Raw genomic sequence first — 17,010 nt, 5'->3', positions numbered from 1 at the left:
AGGATCACAAATAATTCCTAAAAGTAGCTAACAACTTCATATGTAACATGATATACATCAGGAGTTTGCAAACTACAACCCTTGAGCCAAATTTTGCACATCACTTGTTTATGTTAATAAAATTTTATTGTATTATAGTTACTTGTATTTGCTGCTTCACACAAATTAGGCTTGAGTATTTGTGACGGAATTACATGTCTCAAAAAAGCCTATTTACCAATCATACCCTTAAGGATAAAGTTTTTCTTATAATAATAATGATCCCTGAGCTTAGAAAGTTTGCATAAAATTTACTTCAGTAAAACATATATCACTTTAAACTTATCTTTCACTTCACATTTTTACATTGATATTTCCCATTCTTCTCTAGAATAATGTACTCTTCTCATTTAAAAACTGTGCTAGAGAAAACAAGCAACAGGAAATGTAAAATTATTACCACTTCACAAATAAATATTGTATAGCATGCAGAAGTTTATACATTTTGTTGAAATTTTCAAATGTAAATATTTTGTGTTTTTGCCTAAAATTCAGATACATATTATTCTCTCACATCTGCTCAGTTTGCTATAAATGACTAATCTAAAGGTATAAAGGCACCACAGATGCTGAAATTCTATTATTTGTGATGCCGACTTTGCTAGCTTTAGGCACCATTAGTTTTATAAAACTTAATTTGAGATATAATGTAACAGTATTAGAAACATTTGATAAGATGGTTATTTCATTTGGGGGATTATTCTTTGTTATTAGTTTATTTTAGATGCAGGAAATATTGCAGTTCATTTTGACATAATTATACAAGTATGGAGTAAAGTTTACTCCATTTCAACTCCGGTAATTTTCCTTTCCCTTTGTTACTCCCTCCCCCTGTTCCTTTTCCTTTAATGATAGTTCTATTTTTTATAAGGTTTTTTTTTTTTTTTTTTAATGAATGCATTGTGGATATAAATTCACTGTGGTATATTCATCCATGTATGCAGCACAGTTTTGTCAGATTCATTCTACTGTTCTTCACTTTTCCCATGCTTCCTCTTGGCCCTCAAACTTTTTCCTCTACCTCACTGATCTCTCTTGTTTTATGAAATATCCCTCCCCTGATGCTGCCTGCTTATTTTCACCTAGCTTCTGCATATCAGAGAAAATATTCAAACTTTGAATGTCTGGGTCTGTCTTATCTCTTACCATGATGTTCTTCAGTTCCAGCCATTTACCAGAAAATTCCATTATTTTATTGTTAATGGCTGAGTAAAACTCCGTTGTGTATATATACCACATTTTCTTCATGCATTTCTCTGTTGAATGGCACCTAGGTTACTTCCACATCTTGACTATTGTAAATTGTACTGTTATAGGCATTGATGTGTCATATCCCTACAGTATATAGATTTTAGATCTTTGGCTGTAAACCAAGATGTTGGTTAGCTGCATCATGGTGGATTCATTCCTCATTTGTTGAGGAATCTGCATATTTCGTTACAAAGTGGTTGTACTAATTTGAAGTTCTGTCAACAAAGAATAAGTGTACCTTTTCCTCCATATCCTTGTCAACATTTATTAGCATTTATATTCTTGATAATTGCCATTCTGATTAGAAGGACATGAAATTTGAGGGTATTTTGATTTCCCCAATACCTAGGGATGTTGAACATTTTTTTCATGTGTTTATTGACCACTTGTATTTCCTTTTTAGATAAGTATTTTTAGTTCTTTTGCTCATTTATTAATTGGATTGTTAGGGTTTTGATGTTAATTTTTTTGAGCTCTTTATATATTTTGGGCATTGATTCCATATATGAGAAACAGGTGGCAATGATCTCCCATTCTGTAAGCTCTCTTCAAGCTCTTTTCTCATTTTGCATGAAGAACCTCTATAATTTGAAGTCATCTTTTACTGATTCTTTGTTTTATTTCTAATGCTTTAGTAGTCATTCTAAGGGATTCGACGTATCTGCCAGTATTTTAGAGTGCTGAGCCAACATGTTCTTTCAGCTGTTAAAGATTTGATAGTCTAATTCCTGGGTGTTTGATCCACTTTGGATTCACTTTTGTTCAGGCTAAGAGATAGGGTTCAAGTTTCATTCTTCTACATATGGATATCCACTTTTCCCAGCTCCATTTGTTTAAAAGGCTTTTCCTTTGTGCTGGATGTGTTTTGGCATCTTTGTAGAGTATCAGATGAGAGTAGCTCTGTTTTCTATTCCATTGATCTTCATGTCTGTTTTGGTGTCAGTTATCCTGATGTTCTTGTTACTGTAGCTCTGTAGTTGAGGTTCCATGTTGCAATGCCTCTAGCTTTGCTTTGGAGTGCTTCGGCATGTCTGGGTCTCTTAATCTTTCAAATGAATTTTAGAACTGTCTTTCCTTGTTCTTTGAAGAATGTCATTGGTATTTCGACAGAAATTGCATTAAATCTGTAATGCCTTTGGTAATGTGGCAATTTTGATAACATTCTGCCTATCCACAGCATTGAAGATCTTTCCATCTTCTAAGGTCTTCTTCAATTATTTTCTTTAGCATTCTATTCTTTTCACTGTAGATATCTTTCATGTCCTTGTTCAGATTTATTTCTAAGATTTTATTTGAGGTATTGTGAATAGGATGGCTTTTTTTTTTTTTCAAGTTAATGGTCTTTTTATTGGGGAGGGGAAGACTAGCATTTACAACTTGGAATGGAAGTAAATTGTAATTTCTTCAACAGCGATGTTGATGATTGTGCTGAAGTCCACAGCCACAGCCTGCTCTGCCAGCTCCAAGTCATGGTTCAGAAGGTTTTAAAAACAGAGTCCAAAGATGCTTCCTTGATAAAAGATTTCATATTAAAAATTTGTGTAAGTGACAACGTGACATCCATTTCACTCTACCACAATGCAGAAAATGCTAAACTAACATATGCAGGTATACCACCAGGGTGTCACTGTCACTACTTGGTCAGAGGACGTGAAGTACAAGAGGAAGATGACTTTTCTAATCTGTTTCAGAAGATTCATCTTTGGAGTAAAGGAAAGTCTTTTATATATGTTGTAATTGTATTTAGCTATTTTGCTACATTGATTATCAGCTCTTCTGATATGTCTTTTGGAGTCTCTAAATAGGGAATAATGTTATCAATAAGCAGAGATAATTTGACTTTTCTTTTTCCTTTTTGCATTCCTTTATTTTCCTTCTCTTTTATGATAGGTTGTTTAATAGGCATAACTATATAACCTTGATACTTCAAGTTTGGCTCACAAATCAGCATTATGAGTATGACTTGGGAACAGTCAGAAATTCAGACTCCCAGCCCTATTTCCATCCTACTAAGGTTGAATCTGCATTACAACAAGGTCCTCCAGGGATTTATAAACACAGTAAGTTTGAGAAACCTAAGTATAGACTTTCCAATAAAATATTGAGCTGACATGGTGTGCAGTACTCCTCAAAAGTAATTATTTTTCACTGTGTTGGGATGGGTGAGGGTAGATTACATTAAAACATAGGCACAGACATTTTTAGCATATGTGTCTGAATTGTCAACTTGATTGGATTAAGGGATCCCTAAGATTGAGATTTCTGGGTCTGTCCATGAGGGTCTCTCTAGGAATGATTCACTTGTGGGATAACAAATTGAGGGGGAGGCCCACCTAAATGTGAGCAGCACAGTCTAACATGTTGGTGGCCTGGATGGAGCAAAAAGGTGGAAGAAGGAAGCAGCAGCAGACACAGCTCAATTCTTCTTGAGCTGGTGTTTGGATTGCTGCTGTGAGCTCCCGAGGACTTCAGACTCCAGCTCTTTCACTGTCCCAAAGCAGACTGGCTGGAGGGTGGTCAGGGAACTTTTAGGTCTGTGATCCTGGACTGAGGTTGCATCCTTGGTTCCTCCTATTCAGAGTCTCCAGTTTCTTGACCTGAGCCGCTGCTGGTACCTCCAACCCTTCAACCTGCAGACAGACATTGAGGGACTATCCAGTTTCTGGTCACGTGAGCCAATCTAATTAATCCCTTTTTGATAATCATACTTCATATATGTCATGTTGGTTCTGTTCTTCTAGAGAACCCTGGCTAATTCACAGTACAGTTTCTTGCAACAGACTCATCTAAAAATCAGCTTCTATTTTTGAATTTGACAGGTTGGTAAGAATGAGCAAGTATTTTTTAAAAAATATTTTTTAGTTGTAGATGGACACAATTTCTTTTTATTTTTATGTAGTACTGAGGATTGAACCCAGTGAGGCAAGTGCTCTACCACTCAGCTACAGCCCAAACCTGCAAACAAGCATTTGTATTACTGTTATACTACTATTGTTAATATTTTCAGAGTATGGGAGATGATAAGATTAAATGAATAAACTGGAAAAAAAATGCGGACTTTGGAGTAGTAAATTCCAATTCAGAAGAAAATATTTTGTGTGTGACAAAGGCACCAAATGTGTTTTTAATTTTCTTTTGAGAAAACACCATACAGTTCTTCATAGGGATTGCAAATGTTTACATTCTCATCTCAGTGAACAAGGGTTTCAGTTTCTCCATTACCAACACTTATTTTCTTTTGTGTCTGCTTTCTCCCCCTCCTCCTCCTCCTCTTCCCCAGTCTCCACTGCCTTCTCCTTTTCTTCATTCTCCACTTCTTCATTTTAATGAATATCAAGTAGTATCTCATTGTAGTTTGGATTTGCATTTCTGAGATTATTAGTGAGGTAGGACATCTTAATATACACTTGTAGTAGCTTTTTTTGAGAATCAGATCCTTTACCTATTTTCTAGTTAAGTTATTTGTCTTTCTGTAGTGGTTGTTTAATTATAGAAGTTCTTCATATTTTCAGAGCATGAAGGTCATATCAGTGATATAATTTGCAAATATTTCGTACCATTCTGAAGGTTTCCTTTTAACTCCATTGTGTCCTTTGATGCATAAACATCATGAAAATTAAAATTTAAAGATGTATATGTATACAAATACATATGTATAAAATTGTACATATAAATGTATAAAAGTATAGCTACACAAATATATACAAGTATACATGTCAGGAGTGGTGAATGAATCATAGCCTTTGAACTGTCCAGAGACAGAGGCTGGCGCCTCTCTTGGAATTTCTCAGTGCAAAAGTTATGAGAGAACTGCCCAGTTGTATGATGACACGCAGTTCAAAGGGGAATTCCTTGCTAGCTAAGAAATTTTTTTGGTTAGTAACCTTGGTTTCAGAACACCTGCTCCCTAGAGGTAGAGGGTTATGGGCACAAGCTGGTAAATCCTAATGGGTTGTTTTACCCACAACTTTGGTTTTGTTTACCTTGAAGAAGTTTTCCCACAATTAATCCATTTGCCGTTTAAACCTATGTAATACACATGCTGTTATATAAGGTGTATTTTCATTTCTAAGCAGTATAATTTAGATTATATTCCTCATGAAGTATTTTTGCATAAAATGATGGTATAAATTTACAAAAGGAGCACATATCTATTTTTGAAAAAAATGCCCAGTCTTATATTGTAAAAATCTCTTTAGAAATTCACCCTGCTTTGACAGCCTTCAAAGGATCCACATCCTGAGAGCTCTCTAGCAATGAGGAAGCTTTTCAGCATGGGGCTGTTATCTCACCTCACACTGCTGACAGCTCTGCTTGGAATGAAAGGCTACTGTGGGGAAAAGCCTGCAGTAGTCTCTAAGCTTCAATCCCACTGCCAAACAGTAGCTGTTTCATGAAAATACACTGGAAGAAAAGACTCTGGGTAGTACTAGGAAATACCTTACCTTCATACAGGTATGGAGAGAACTATAGTATTGCCCTCCTTTTCTTATCTGTCTTGATAAAAAATTCTAGATAGCTACACTAAATGAAAACTTTACTAGAGGGTCAATGTTACTATTTATTCTGATCTTTTTTATGTTTCCTCTAAGACCCACCCACAAACTATGTCCGGTGCTTTGTTGATAATTAATGGCACATGAATCTTATTAAGAGTTCTGAAGAAAGAAATTGAAAAGAATATCAAATGATTCATCATTATATTTATCAGTCAGGTCTCTATCACTTATGTTCAAAGGCACAAGTTTTTGTCTCTTAACATTTAAAACTTTTAAAAAATGCACCATTTTGTTCCTGAATTAGTAAAGGCATCAAAAAATTATTATGATACAGTTTTCATATCTTAAAATCTATTCATTTTCTATGACCATGTTAATAAATCCTTTGGTATTTATAGAGCACATATTATTTACCTATTTGGACTATAAATCATTAGAGATTCATAGGAAACATAATATCATGTTTCCGATTTAAAGAATTGTAAGTTCCATCATAAGGACAACATGTGCCTCCAGGAAATGGAAGATAATATTTAAGAATTTGAAAGTAAAATAATTATATCTAAAAATGTAGTACAGAAAGAACAATAAAGACAGAATACTAAGTTGAAATGTTCAATGACAGATGGACATTGGAGCACAGACCTGAAAAACCAATGTAGTTTGAAATAAAGTGTCATGTGGATACCTATATTTAGTTGGGAGAATATGAGAAGCAAAGAAATTAACACAAACTCAGAAAATACTATTTGAGAAATACTATGTGGAATTTCAAAAGTGCAATGCAAAGAAGAGGAATAGGCCTTGGGAACTGACAACTGATTGGAAAAACATGTTTGAATGCAATGAATGTATTATGGAGTAACACGAAGTAGAATGGAATATAAAACATCCACATGGAAATGAACATGGATGGAAAAACAAACTAGAAGCTTCCAACAGGATGAGACAGAAGACATGTATTATAGGAGGACTTTATTTCCTCAGGAAATCCTTGGTGTTAGTTTCATATAGCAAACAAAATGACAGAGATAACATGATATGTCAGTGTGTGAGACCTGCAGGGCATGATAAGGAAGGTTGTATCTTAGGTATTGTGGATGTTGGGTTATTAGAGTGAGCAGTAAGGGGTAAGAGCTAATGACCAGGTGAAACAATGGATGACTGTCAGGCTAAAGTGTTTCAAGTTTTTTTTCAAAAATCCTTGAAAAAATTTTTTGAGAACCATGATAATTTCATCTTGTATTCTTTTCTCATTCTCTTTTTTATAATATTTAAATTTTTTTATTTTTACAGATTGCATTTTGATTCATAGTACACAAATGGGGTACAACTTTTTGTTTCTATGGTTGTACATGATGTAGGTTCACACCATTCCTGTAACCTTTTGACCCGGTTATCCCTCTCCTCCCTTTACCCCAAAGGACTCAAAACCAGTATACAATAGGGATGTGGCCACATCAGTGTTTATAGCAACTCTCATTGTCTTTTAATGCATATTCTCAATAAATGCAGATATAAAATGGGCACTGCAATAGTATTCTTTGATTATCACAGAAGGTACTTTAGTACACAATGGAAAAGAAAGAGGCATCTGAACCTTTCCTTTGGAGAGGTAACAACTAATTAGGAGAAGTGAATGACACAAAGAAAACAATGAAGAAGGTTGAAGATGAAGGGGATAAAGAAGACACATTGTCATGTTTTTAAATGTTTTTTATTCTAATATGTACATGACTGTAGAATGCATTTATACATTTTGATAGATCATACATAAATGGAGTGTGATATCTCATTTTCTGATTATACATATTGTCACATTGCCATGACGATTATGAAATGAAAATACAAAGAAGGGCATTAAAAAATGGAGACATTTACAACTATCCCTTAATCTTGAATTTTATAAAATCTGCCTGATTCAGAAGTCCACTGCTTAACTAGTTTATGAATGATGTTATTCACATAATTCACACCCTGTGGATATACTTTTAGGAAAATGATTGATCATATCTAAATTAGTATCATATTTTCATTCACCAAAAAGAATATGCAAGAAAACAATTAGGACTAAAGTTGGTGCAGGTGGCAGAGTTTCTGTGTTGTTGATAACAATTCAGAGCTTAAATGCTTTTTCAAGACCAAGTTTAGGTTTTCCATTAGTTAAATTTTTATATTTTCCCCCAAATAGTTTTTAACTGGTTTTCAACTGTTTTGATATTGAGATTTTAGCCATAATTTCTCCAGAGTTCAAAAGTTATGCAATAGTAAAGGAAAAAGGTGATGCAAATATCTTGAAATTCATTGCAGTTAGGTACCCACTTATTCTTTGTAATAATTTATCCCTCTCTTCAGTATATGCTCAAAGTACTTCAAGACAGCACATCACAGTGACATGCCATGGTAACCAGTATCCCAGTAGGGCAGATTCCTACTAGGAGGTGTGAGCCACCTAGAAAAATAAATCTCTGAAATAAGCAGTAAGAAATAAAGACACAGTCAGAAATTAGATTTTAAAAGGTGGGTGCCAGATGGGTCTCCCAGTCCTGATAGGAACTGGAACTGAACAACTGAAAAATCCCCCAATTCTTTATTTAAGGGGAAGTACATCACAGCATTTCAGTGGGATAAGGTTTCAGTGTGGCAGGGATCTTGCTGTCAACAGGTTGTTTGGTCCTTGGCAGGTTACACCCATCTCTGGGTGGCTGTGTTTGATCCTAGGGCTGTAAGCTAGGGCAGAGTGCCAGCATGATCTGGGCTTTCTTGAACCAGGGAATTTCACCCAGGAATGCCCAGAAAAGCAGCTTCCCTGCCTTAATGGCTCAAACAAATCCATAATTTATATATGACTCTCAACTGTGATGCAGTCACATTAATGTTTATAGCAGCTCAATTCATAATAGCTAAGCTTAAAAACAACCTACATGCCCTATGACAGATGAGTGGAAAAGTGAGGTATATACACACAATGGAATATTACTTGGTCATAAAAAGAATGACTTTATGACATTTGCCAGAAAATGAATGGATTTGGAGACTATTATGCTATGTGAAATAAGCCAATCCCCCAAAGCCAAAAGTCAAATGTTCTCTTTTATATGTGGATGCTAGCACACAATAAAGGGAGTGGAGGGAAATAGAAGTTTAGTAGACTACACAAAGGAGAACGAAGGGAAGGGAGGAAATAGAAAAGACAATGGAATGATTTTGAAATAACTTTCCTATGTGCATATACGAATACTCCACTGTGAATTCTACAACCTGTACAACCACAAGGCTGGGATCCTAATTAGAATAAGATGTACTACATGTTTGTATATATAAGTCAAATTATACTCTACTGTCATGTATAAGTAAAAAGAAAAAAATAAAATTAAAATAAATAAATATTCATTGAATAAAGCAATAAATAAAATAATTTATATACTGAGGTTACCAGCACCCCAGTAGATCAGATTCCTGCTTTGAGGTATGAGACTTCTAGGAAAATAAAAAGTCTGAAATAATCTGTAAGAATAAAACAAAAAGCGAGAAATTAGATTTAAAGGGGAACACCTGATGGGTCTTCTAGCCTGAGAGAAACTGGAACTGAACAATCGAACAAAGCCCCAATCCCTTATTTAAGGGGAAGTAGTTCAAAGGTTTCAGTGTGGCAGGGATCTTGAGGTAAACAAGTTGTTTGGTGCTTGGCAGTTAACCCCATCTCTGGGTGGCTGTGTTTGATCCTAGGACTGTGAACTAAGGCAGGGCACCAGCATGATCTGGGCTTTGTCCAAGTGGGGAATTTCACCCAGGACTTCCCAGAAAAGCAGGTTCCCTGCCTCAATGACTTAAGCAAACCCATAATTTATATGCAGTTCCCAACATATATGACAATGTCCACAGTACTTAAGGGAAATAAAAAGGAATGCAATAAAGCAAATTATATGTAAATTAGAATTGATTTTTCACATATATTCTACTTAATACTTGAGGAAAAACATTGGAAAACAGGACTGAAAGTAATTTCTCGAATATGACATACATTTCCTTTGCACATATATGAATACACCACAGTCAATCTCAACAATGTGTACATCCACAAGACTGGAATCTTGATTAGAATAGGATACTTTCCATGTTTGTATACATATATCAAAATGGTTTCTACTGTCATGTATAACTAAAAAGAACAACAACAATAACAAGATCGCTGCAGGAGGAAAAAGAAAGCAAAGTATCTCGTCTATGGTTGTTTTCTCTGCAAGATTCAGATGGCCAACTCATGGGATAGTCACCTGAGTAAACCATAAAAGTGCTTTGCTGTGATAATATACTCACAACCAAATATATCAATATGCAGTACTATATTTATCATCACTTCTTCCTTCCTATCAGAAAAGACAAGGGAAAAATTATTCATTGACTTTATTTATGAAAAAGTAGAACTTCTTTAGAAAATAAAGGAACCCAATGAAATGCCTTTATATACACAGCATATTTAGAAATGATATGTGGTTAATTAAAAAAATGTTTGACAGTAATATAATTTCTTTCATATTATTCTTTTATAATTTTAACAAAGGAAACATCATTTACTCATAATTGGTAAATGAATTTATCTTGACAAATGTGTTTAAATATTGAATAAAATTTCTATTTAGCATGAGAAAATTTAATTTTTGTACTTTAAATACTTAAGGAAGTACTTTAGAGAACTGATTTAAATTAAGAAAATCAATTCATATGAAAACTTGCATACAAATAGGAAAAATATTAACAGGAAATCATGGAGTAAGATGGAATTTAAATTTCAATGTGGATTTAGCATCTATATCTTCCATATATTAAAGATGATCTAGAAAGTCATTATATATTATTTCATAGGATCCAATTCATGCACACTGAGAAAAAGTATTTTCCATTTGAGAGTAAACATCTCCCTCTTCTGGAATTTTTATTTAATTCAGCAAACTACAAAATCTGTAGTTTCAATAAAATCATTGATATTTGTGAAAACTAATCAGTACATTCCAGAAATAGCTCATCTATGCAATATAGATTGCAATCTGGATTTTGTTTACATTTTTCTCTTAGTTATGCTTTTTAATTAGAATGCTTAAGAATTTTAAATGATCTTATTAATAAATGGTATGTGACTGTTGAGTTATACATATTTACTTCATTGTTATGTATGGTATTATGTGAGTTGTGTGTATGTTTTATATTTTGTTCACTTTCAAAATATTGATATGGTTTTCTTTCAGTTACATATTTATCTCAGTAAAGCTTACACATTTATAAAACCCTGATAACTAAAGCACAAGATACCATAAAAAAGTGGAATTTTTAAAGCCAATTAAAAAAAATCAAACTCTAACTACTTTTCATTTTTATCTACCCAAAATTTAAAGAACTACAAATAATGCATTTATGAGAGTAGCTCATAAACAAGATTTCATTTATGAGATACAGCTTTTGAAATTTATAATAAGAAAATTACAAAAATTAAATGTTTTGAAAATCAATATGAAAATCAAAAACTTAAAGAACTACAAAATCATTCTTAGAAGGCTTACAAAACTTATTTGTGATACATACACATGGATCTTCCTAAACATTTTCTAAAGATTTATGTATTAACAAATTCCAAACCAAAAACTTTTAAGGCATTTCAGAAACAACTTTGGTTGCAGCCATCCTAAATGTCATAATAATGTGATTCAAAACAATAGTTTTTGTGAACACATATACATATTTTGAATCTATATAAACATTGACAAGTAAACTAAAAATTTAATGTTTTTAAAGTGATACAACTTTTTTAATATTAAAAATATACAAATATATTTTAAGTGGAATAAGAGCTATGTATTAAAAAGTTTTTAAAATAATTTTTTAAATATTTTTTTAGTTGACAATGAACCTTTATTTATTTATTTATATACATTACTGAGGATGAAACTCACGACCTCAGACATGCCAGGCAAGCCCTCTACCACTGAGCCACAACTCCAGCCCCTGTATTAAGAAATTTGTTATGAAAACTTATTGATTATTTATATGAGATTTTAGATTCCTTTGTTATCCCTAGAAAAAATCATTTTCTTCTGCAAAAGAAAAGATAACCAAGTTAATAAATACCAGTTTAGTAATCACATATCACCACCAAGTATAGCTCCTTGACCATGACAGGAGGGAGCTCACGTCATATCTCAGACTTGCCGGTGCTTTTTAATTTCTCACTCTGGGACATTAAGCTGACCTGTCACTGGGACAATTCTATCAAGAGACACAGACATGTAGTATCTTTTCAGACTGTTTCACAGAGTTCATGTCACTGGTATGTAACATGGCAGTGACAGAGCTCTACACATAATAAAACAAGGTAACTGTGTTGTGGTACAAATGTTCATCTGTCTTTGGATCCAAGCTTCAAGCTTCTCAATCCCTGAAGAGATGCTAACACATGCCATTCAGGTTGGACTCCTGAATGAAAAATAAAATCCTTAAAGAAGTGTTGAGTTGTGCTTCCTCTAGCTGTTCACATTAACAAACTTTAATTTATAACCTAGAATGAGAAAGAACCATTTAAAGAACATACTGGGTAGACACACAAAATCAAACAAAAATATTAATTTTTTTTGAAGTGTAGGAAATAGACTCACCTGCAAGAATAATACTTCTAAAGTACATAAGATTAAATGTGTCTGGAAGACATTATGATACAAAGCAAGATGTATTTACCCATATGACTAAAATATTATTTCTATAAAAAATGTAAGCTATAAGAAATAAGTTCACTGCTTCAGGCAAACACAAGATTTTACCCCTTTTTTAGGTAGAGACTTTAGGTACCTTTATGAGTCATATTCACATTTCTTTTTTTCTTGTATTTTTTGTTGTAGGTGGACAATACCTTTATTTTTATTTTTATGTGGTGCTAAGGATTGAACCCAGGGCGTCATGTGCGCTACGTGAGTGTCCCGCCACTGAGCCACAACCCCAGCCCCATATTCAAATTTCTTGACAAAAAGCACAGTAAGGTTTTTGTCTGAAATTCTAAATATTGCTTATCTTTAATACTATTAAAATTTTATGCTAATTAATTATTAGAGTATTCGGTTATTTCTAAATTACTATTATTATTATTATTATTATTATTATTATTATATCATGTCCATACTACATGATATGGAAAATAATCTAACACTAATATCTTGATGTTTTACATCAAATTGTATTTTGGATTATCTATTAAATTTTGAATAATGGATATGTACTATAGTTGTCTCATAATGAATTATAACACTTTATATTAATAACAGTATTTGATATCTTTTTCCTACCAAAAATACTTGTTAAATGTACACTATTTAAGTGCTTTAACATTCACTCCATTTTTAATAAGTTATGGAATAATGACATAGTAATTGCTGTGATTCTGTCATTATGTCCCTAAAGTTATCAATGAAGTGTTGGTTTTTTTCAATAAAATAGGAGAGCAATGACACTTATCTGTTTTTATAGGAATCTTTCAGCACAGTGGTCTTATTCAAAGGCACATTAGGATGAGAAAAGTCCTTTGTTTGAAAGAGTCCACACACATTGTATCAGCAGAGGCACCTCCTATAAAAGTGAAGAAATAATGGCATCTTATTAAAATTGTTTCTTTTTTCTAAATTCCACATGAATTTGACTAATTGTTACTACCATGTTTAAGAAACATTTCCAACCTCTGACATTAAGATCTGACACAAAGAGAATTAACTTGTGTAGTCAGTAATAACAAGAAAACTGATTTACAGAATACTTACTTGAAGATTTTTGAATATCCTATTGTGATAACTGTAGAGATTATTTTTTATATTATAAATAATTACATGTGTGATGGTAATTATTATATTCAAAAGTAAAATTTAAAATTATTGCAGATATTTAACTTTATTTTAAAAATTTAACACAAAATAATGATAGCAACGTGCCCAGTTTATTAGATCCTTTTGTGCTTATAGAACATGATTTGTAAAATATACCCCTGAGTCTGCACTATTCCATTCAAAGTGGATATTATTTCTGGGAGCAGGGGTGCACACCTGTAATCCCAGTGGCTTGGGAGGTTGAGGCAGGAAGATCTCAAGTTCAAAGCCAGCCTCAGCAACTTAGCAAGGCACTAAGCAACTCACTGTCTCTAAGTAAAATACAAAATAGTACTGGGTATGTGGCTTAGTGGTTGAGTGCCCCTGAGTTCAATCCCTGGTATTCTCCCTGCCAAAACAAGTGGATATTGTCTCCCAAATAGTCAACTGCTAGGGAAGTCCAGCATTAGCCTTGATCACAGTTTACTGTGTGGAACAGACGGGTCAGAGGTAGCCAAAACTGGGTAAGTAGAAAAGACAAAGAACATCAGTTAACAAAGACTACTACATCTTCACTACTTCATCTGGTATAGTGGACAGTGTTCTTTAAACTCATAGTTGATAAAGAATGAAATGGATGACTGACAATTAAATACAGATGCTAGAACACACAATAAACAGGAGAAAGAAAATGTAAAGAACAGTGCAATGATGATTTTAGGAAAGCATTTAACTTAGGAAGATACTAACTCTCTGTTATATCAATTTGCTTTCAATTTAAATGTTTTAAATTACAGCTTATGTTAGAGAGAGTAACATACTAAAGTTAGTAACTGAACATGAGTAAATTGTGTGAAAGTCAATAAAATGGTTAACCAGAGTACTTAGTTTAAATAAGAAATATCAGAATGAATAACTCTTACTGTTCATTTTTGGCTATAATCTTAATAGTGAGTTAAATTTTGTACTATCTATAATGGTTTTATAATATTTCAATGGTTTAACCAGAGAATCATCCCCAAATTTTCATGTAGTCATCTCTTTTTTATATGAAAGACTTAATACTTCAAAAAGAAATCTTCTAATTTGAAACATGATTATTGAAATTAATATTTAGCAATATGTTTCAAATAAAGATAAAATGCTTCTTATGAATTTGGACAAATTTTTCCATTTATTAAAATTCAAATTGCAGAAAGAGCCCAGGAAATGAAACAATTGAGCCCATCAAAATTAGGACATTTTTCAGTACTCTAAGCTCATCAACAGATTTAAATTTGTAGAAGGTTTTTCTTTCTATTAAAACTGTGATAGGTATTATAAAATCAAACACTTGGACCTCTTAGTCACTACTATTGAACATTATATATTCCAATTATATATATATAATTCCACTATTCCAATTTTATATATACTACATACATACTATTATGTATACAAATATATATACTATACATATTTTATATGTATACTCATATATATATATATATATATATATATATATATATATATATTAGTCCAACATTTTGCACAAATCCCTTTATTTATTTTTATGTGGTGCTGAGAATCTTACCCAGTCTTCAGAAGTGATAGACAAGCACTCTACCACTAAGCCAAAACCACAGCCCCAACCGTTCACTAGTTTATGGACATGTAGGCTTGTTCCCTGTTTGCCTTTTGTGAATCCGCTTCATTGAAGTTGGCTATGAGTGTAACCCCATAGTACAATGACTGTTCTTTCAGATCAATACCAGTGAGTGATATATAGTGGGGTCCTATGGTGGTTCCATGCCTGGTCTCTTAAGGAACCTCCATACTGCTTTCCATAAAGGTCATGCTAATGTGCAATCCCACCAAGAGTGTAAAAGTGCTCCTTTGAGCCACATGACATATAGCATTAGTTATTGTTGGTTCTCTTGATGACTTGTATTCTGACTGGTGTGAGATGAAATCTGAGGGTAGTATTGATTTGCATTTCCCCTGTGTCCAAGGAGGTGAACTTTTCTTCACATGTTTATTGACCATTTGCACTTCTCCTCTTGAGAAGCTTCTATTTAATTCATTTGGCCATTGATTCATGCCATTATTTTTTGGGGGGCTGTCATGTTTTTTCAGCTTTCTTTGTATTGTTGATATTAATGTTTTGTCAGAAGAGCAGCTAGCAAAGATTTTCTCTCATTCTCTAGCTTCTTGGTCCACATTCTTAATCATTCCATGTGTAGTGCCCTGGGCTGGGGTGGGGCGGACTGGGGTGTGTCTCAGTTGTAGGGCATGGCCAGGCATTTGCATAGCTCTGATCCATCCCAGGAATAGGGACACCGTTGTCCTGGGCTGGGGTGTGGCTTGGTGGTACAGCATGTCCAGGGATGTGGAGGCCTAGGTTCTATCCCAGGACTGGGACACTGTTGCCCAGGTTTTGGGTGTGGCTCAGTGTTAGAGCATGACCAGGCATGTGGAGGCCTGTTTTTGTCCCAGTACTAGGGACACTGTTGCTGTGGGCTGGGTATGACTCAGTGGTAGGGCATGGTCTGGTGTTTGCAGACCTGGGTTCCATTCCAGGACTGGCAAAACTGTTGCCCTGGGCTGGATGTGGCTTAGTGGTAGGCCACGGCCAAGCATGTGGAGGCCTGGGTTCCCTCCCAGGACTGGGGACACTCTTGCCCTGTGCATGGTGTGACTTAGGGCAGGTCAGTGGCCAGGTGTGTGGAGGCCTGGGTTCCAACACAGTGCTGGGGACACTGTTGCCCTGGGCTGGTTGTGACTCAGTTGTAGGGCATGGCCAGGCTTTGCAGGCCTGAGTTCTATCACAGGACTGGGAACGCTGTTGCCCTGGGCTGGGGTGCGGCTCCCTGTGGGCATGGCCAGGCATGTGGAGGCCTGTTTCCATTGCAGGAGTGGGGACACTGTTTCCTTAGGCTGGGTGTGGCTCAGTGGTAAGGCATGCCAGGCATGTGGAGGACTTAGTTCCATCCCAGGAGTGCAGACAGTGTTGCTGTGCACTTGGGTGTGGCTCAGTGATAGGTCATGGCCAGGCATGTGGAGGTTTGGATTCTATTACAGGATTGGAGACACTGTTGCCCTGCATGGGCTCCGCAGGCTCCGCAGGCTCCGCAGGCTCTTCAGGCTCCTCAGGCTCCAGCTGGCTGAGCATCCCGGCAGGCAGCTGCAGTCACTCTCTTCATCTCACCAAGTCCTTGGTGGCGGCTTCACCTCACGGGACATGATTAGGCCTGGAGAACAAGCTGCCCTTGGGCTCTGGGCTCCCACAAGTGGAGACCACCATCCTGCTGCTATTGCAGTCGTTGCATCCTCCTCTTGGGAGAGCCTTCCTTGGCCCACCACTGGGCAGTGGCAAAGGACCTCTGGGAGTGTGCAGGGCAGGG

At 35.0% G+C, this 17,010-nt stretch overlaps 1 pseudogene; it reads right to left on the bottom strand.

The window, feature by feature from the left end:
* Window positions 1-16,778, bottom strand: part of LOC124974194 (zinc finger protein 639-like) — a 29,837-nt pseudogene extending 13,059 nt beyond the window's left edge.
* Between the last annotated feature and the right edge of the window lie 232 nt (window positions 16,779-17,010).

Source organism: Sciurus carolinensis, unplaced genomic scaffold (assembly GCF_902686445.1).
Source record: "Sciurus carolinensis unplaced genomic scaffold, mSciCar1.2, whole genome shotgun sequence".
Taxonomy (NCBI): Eukaryota; Metazoa; Chordata; class Mammalia; order Rodentia; family Sciuridae; genus Sciurus; species Sciurus carolinensis.
This window is presented reverse-complemented; position numbering and strand designations above follow the sequence as displayed.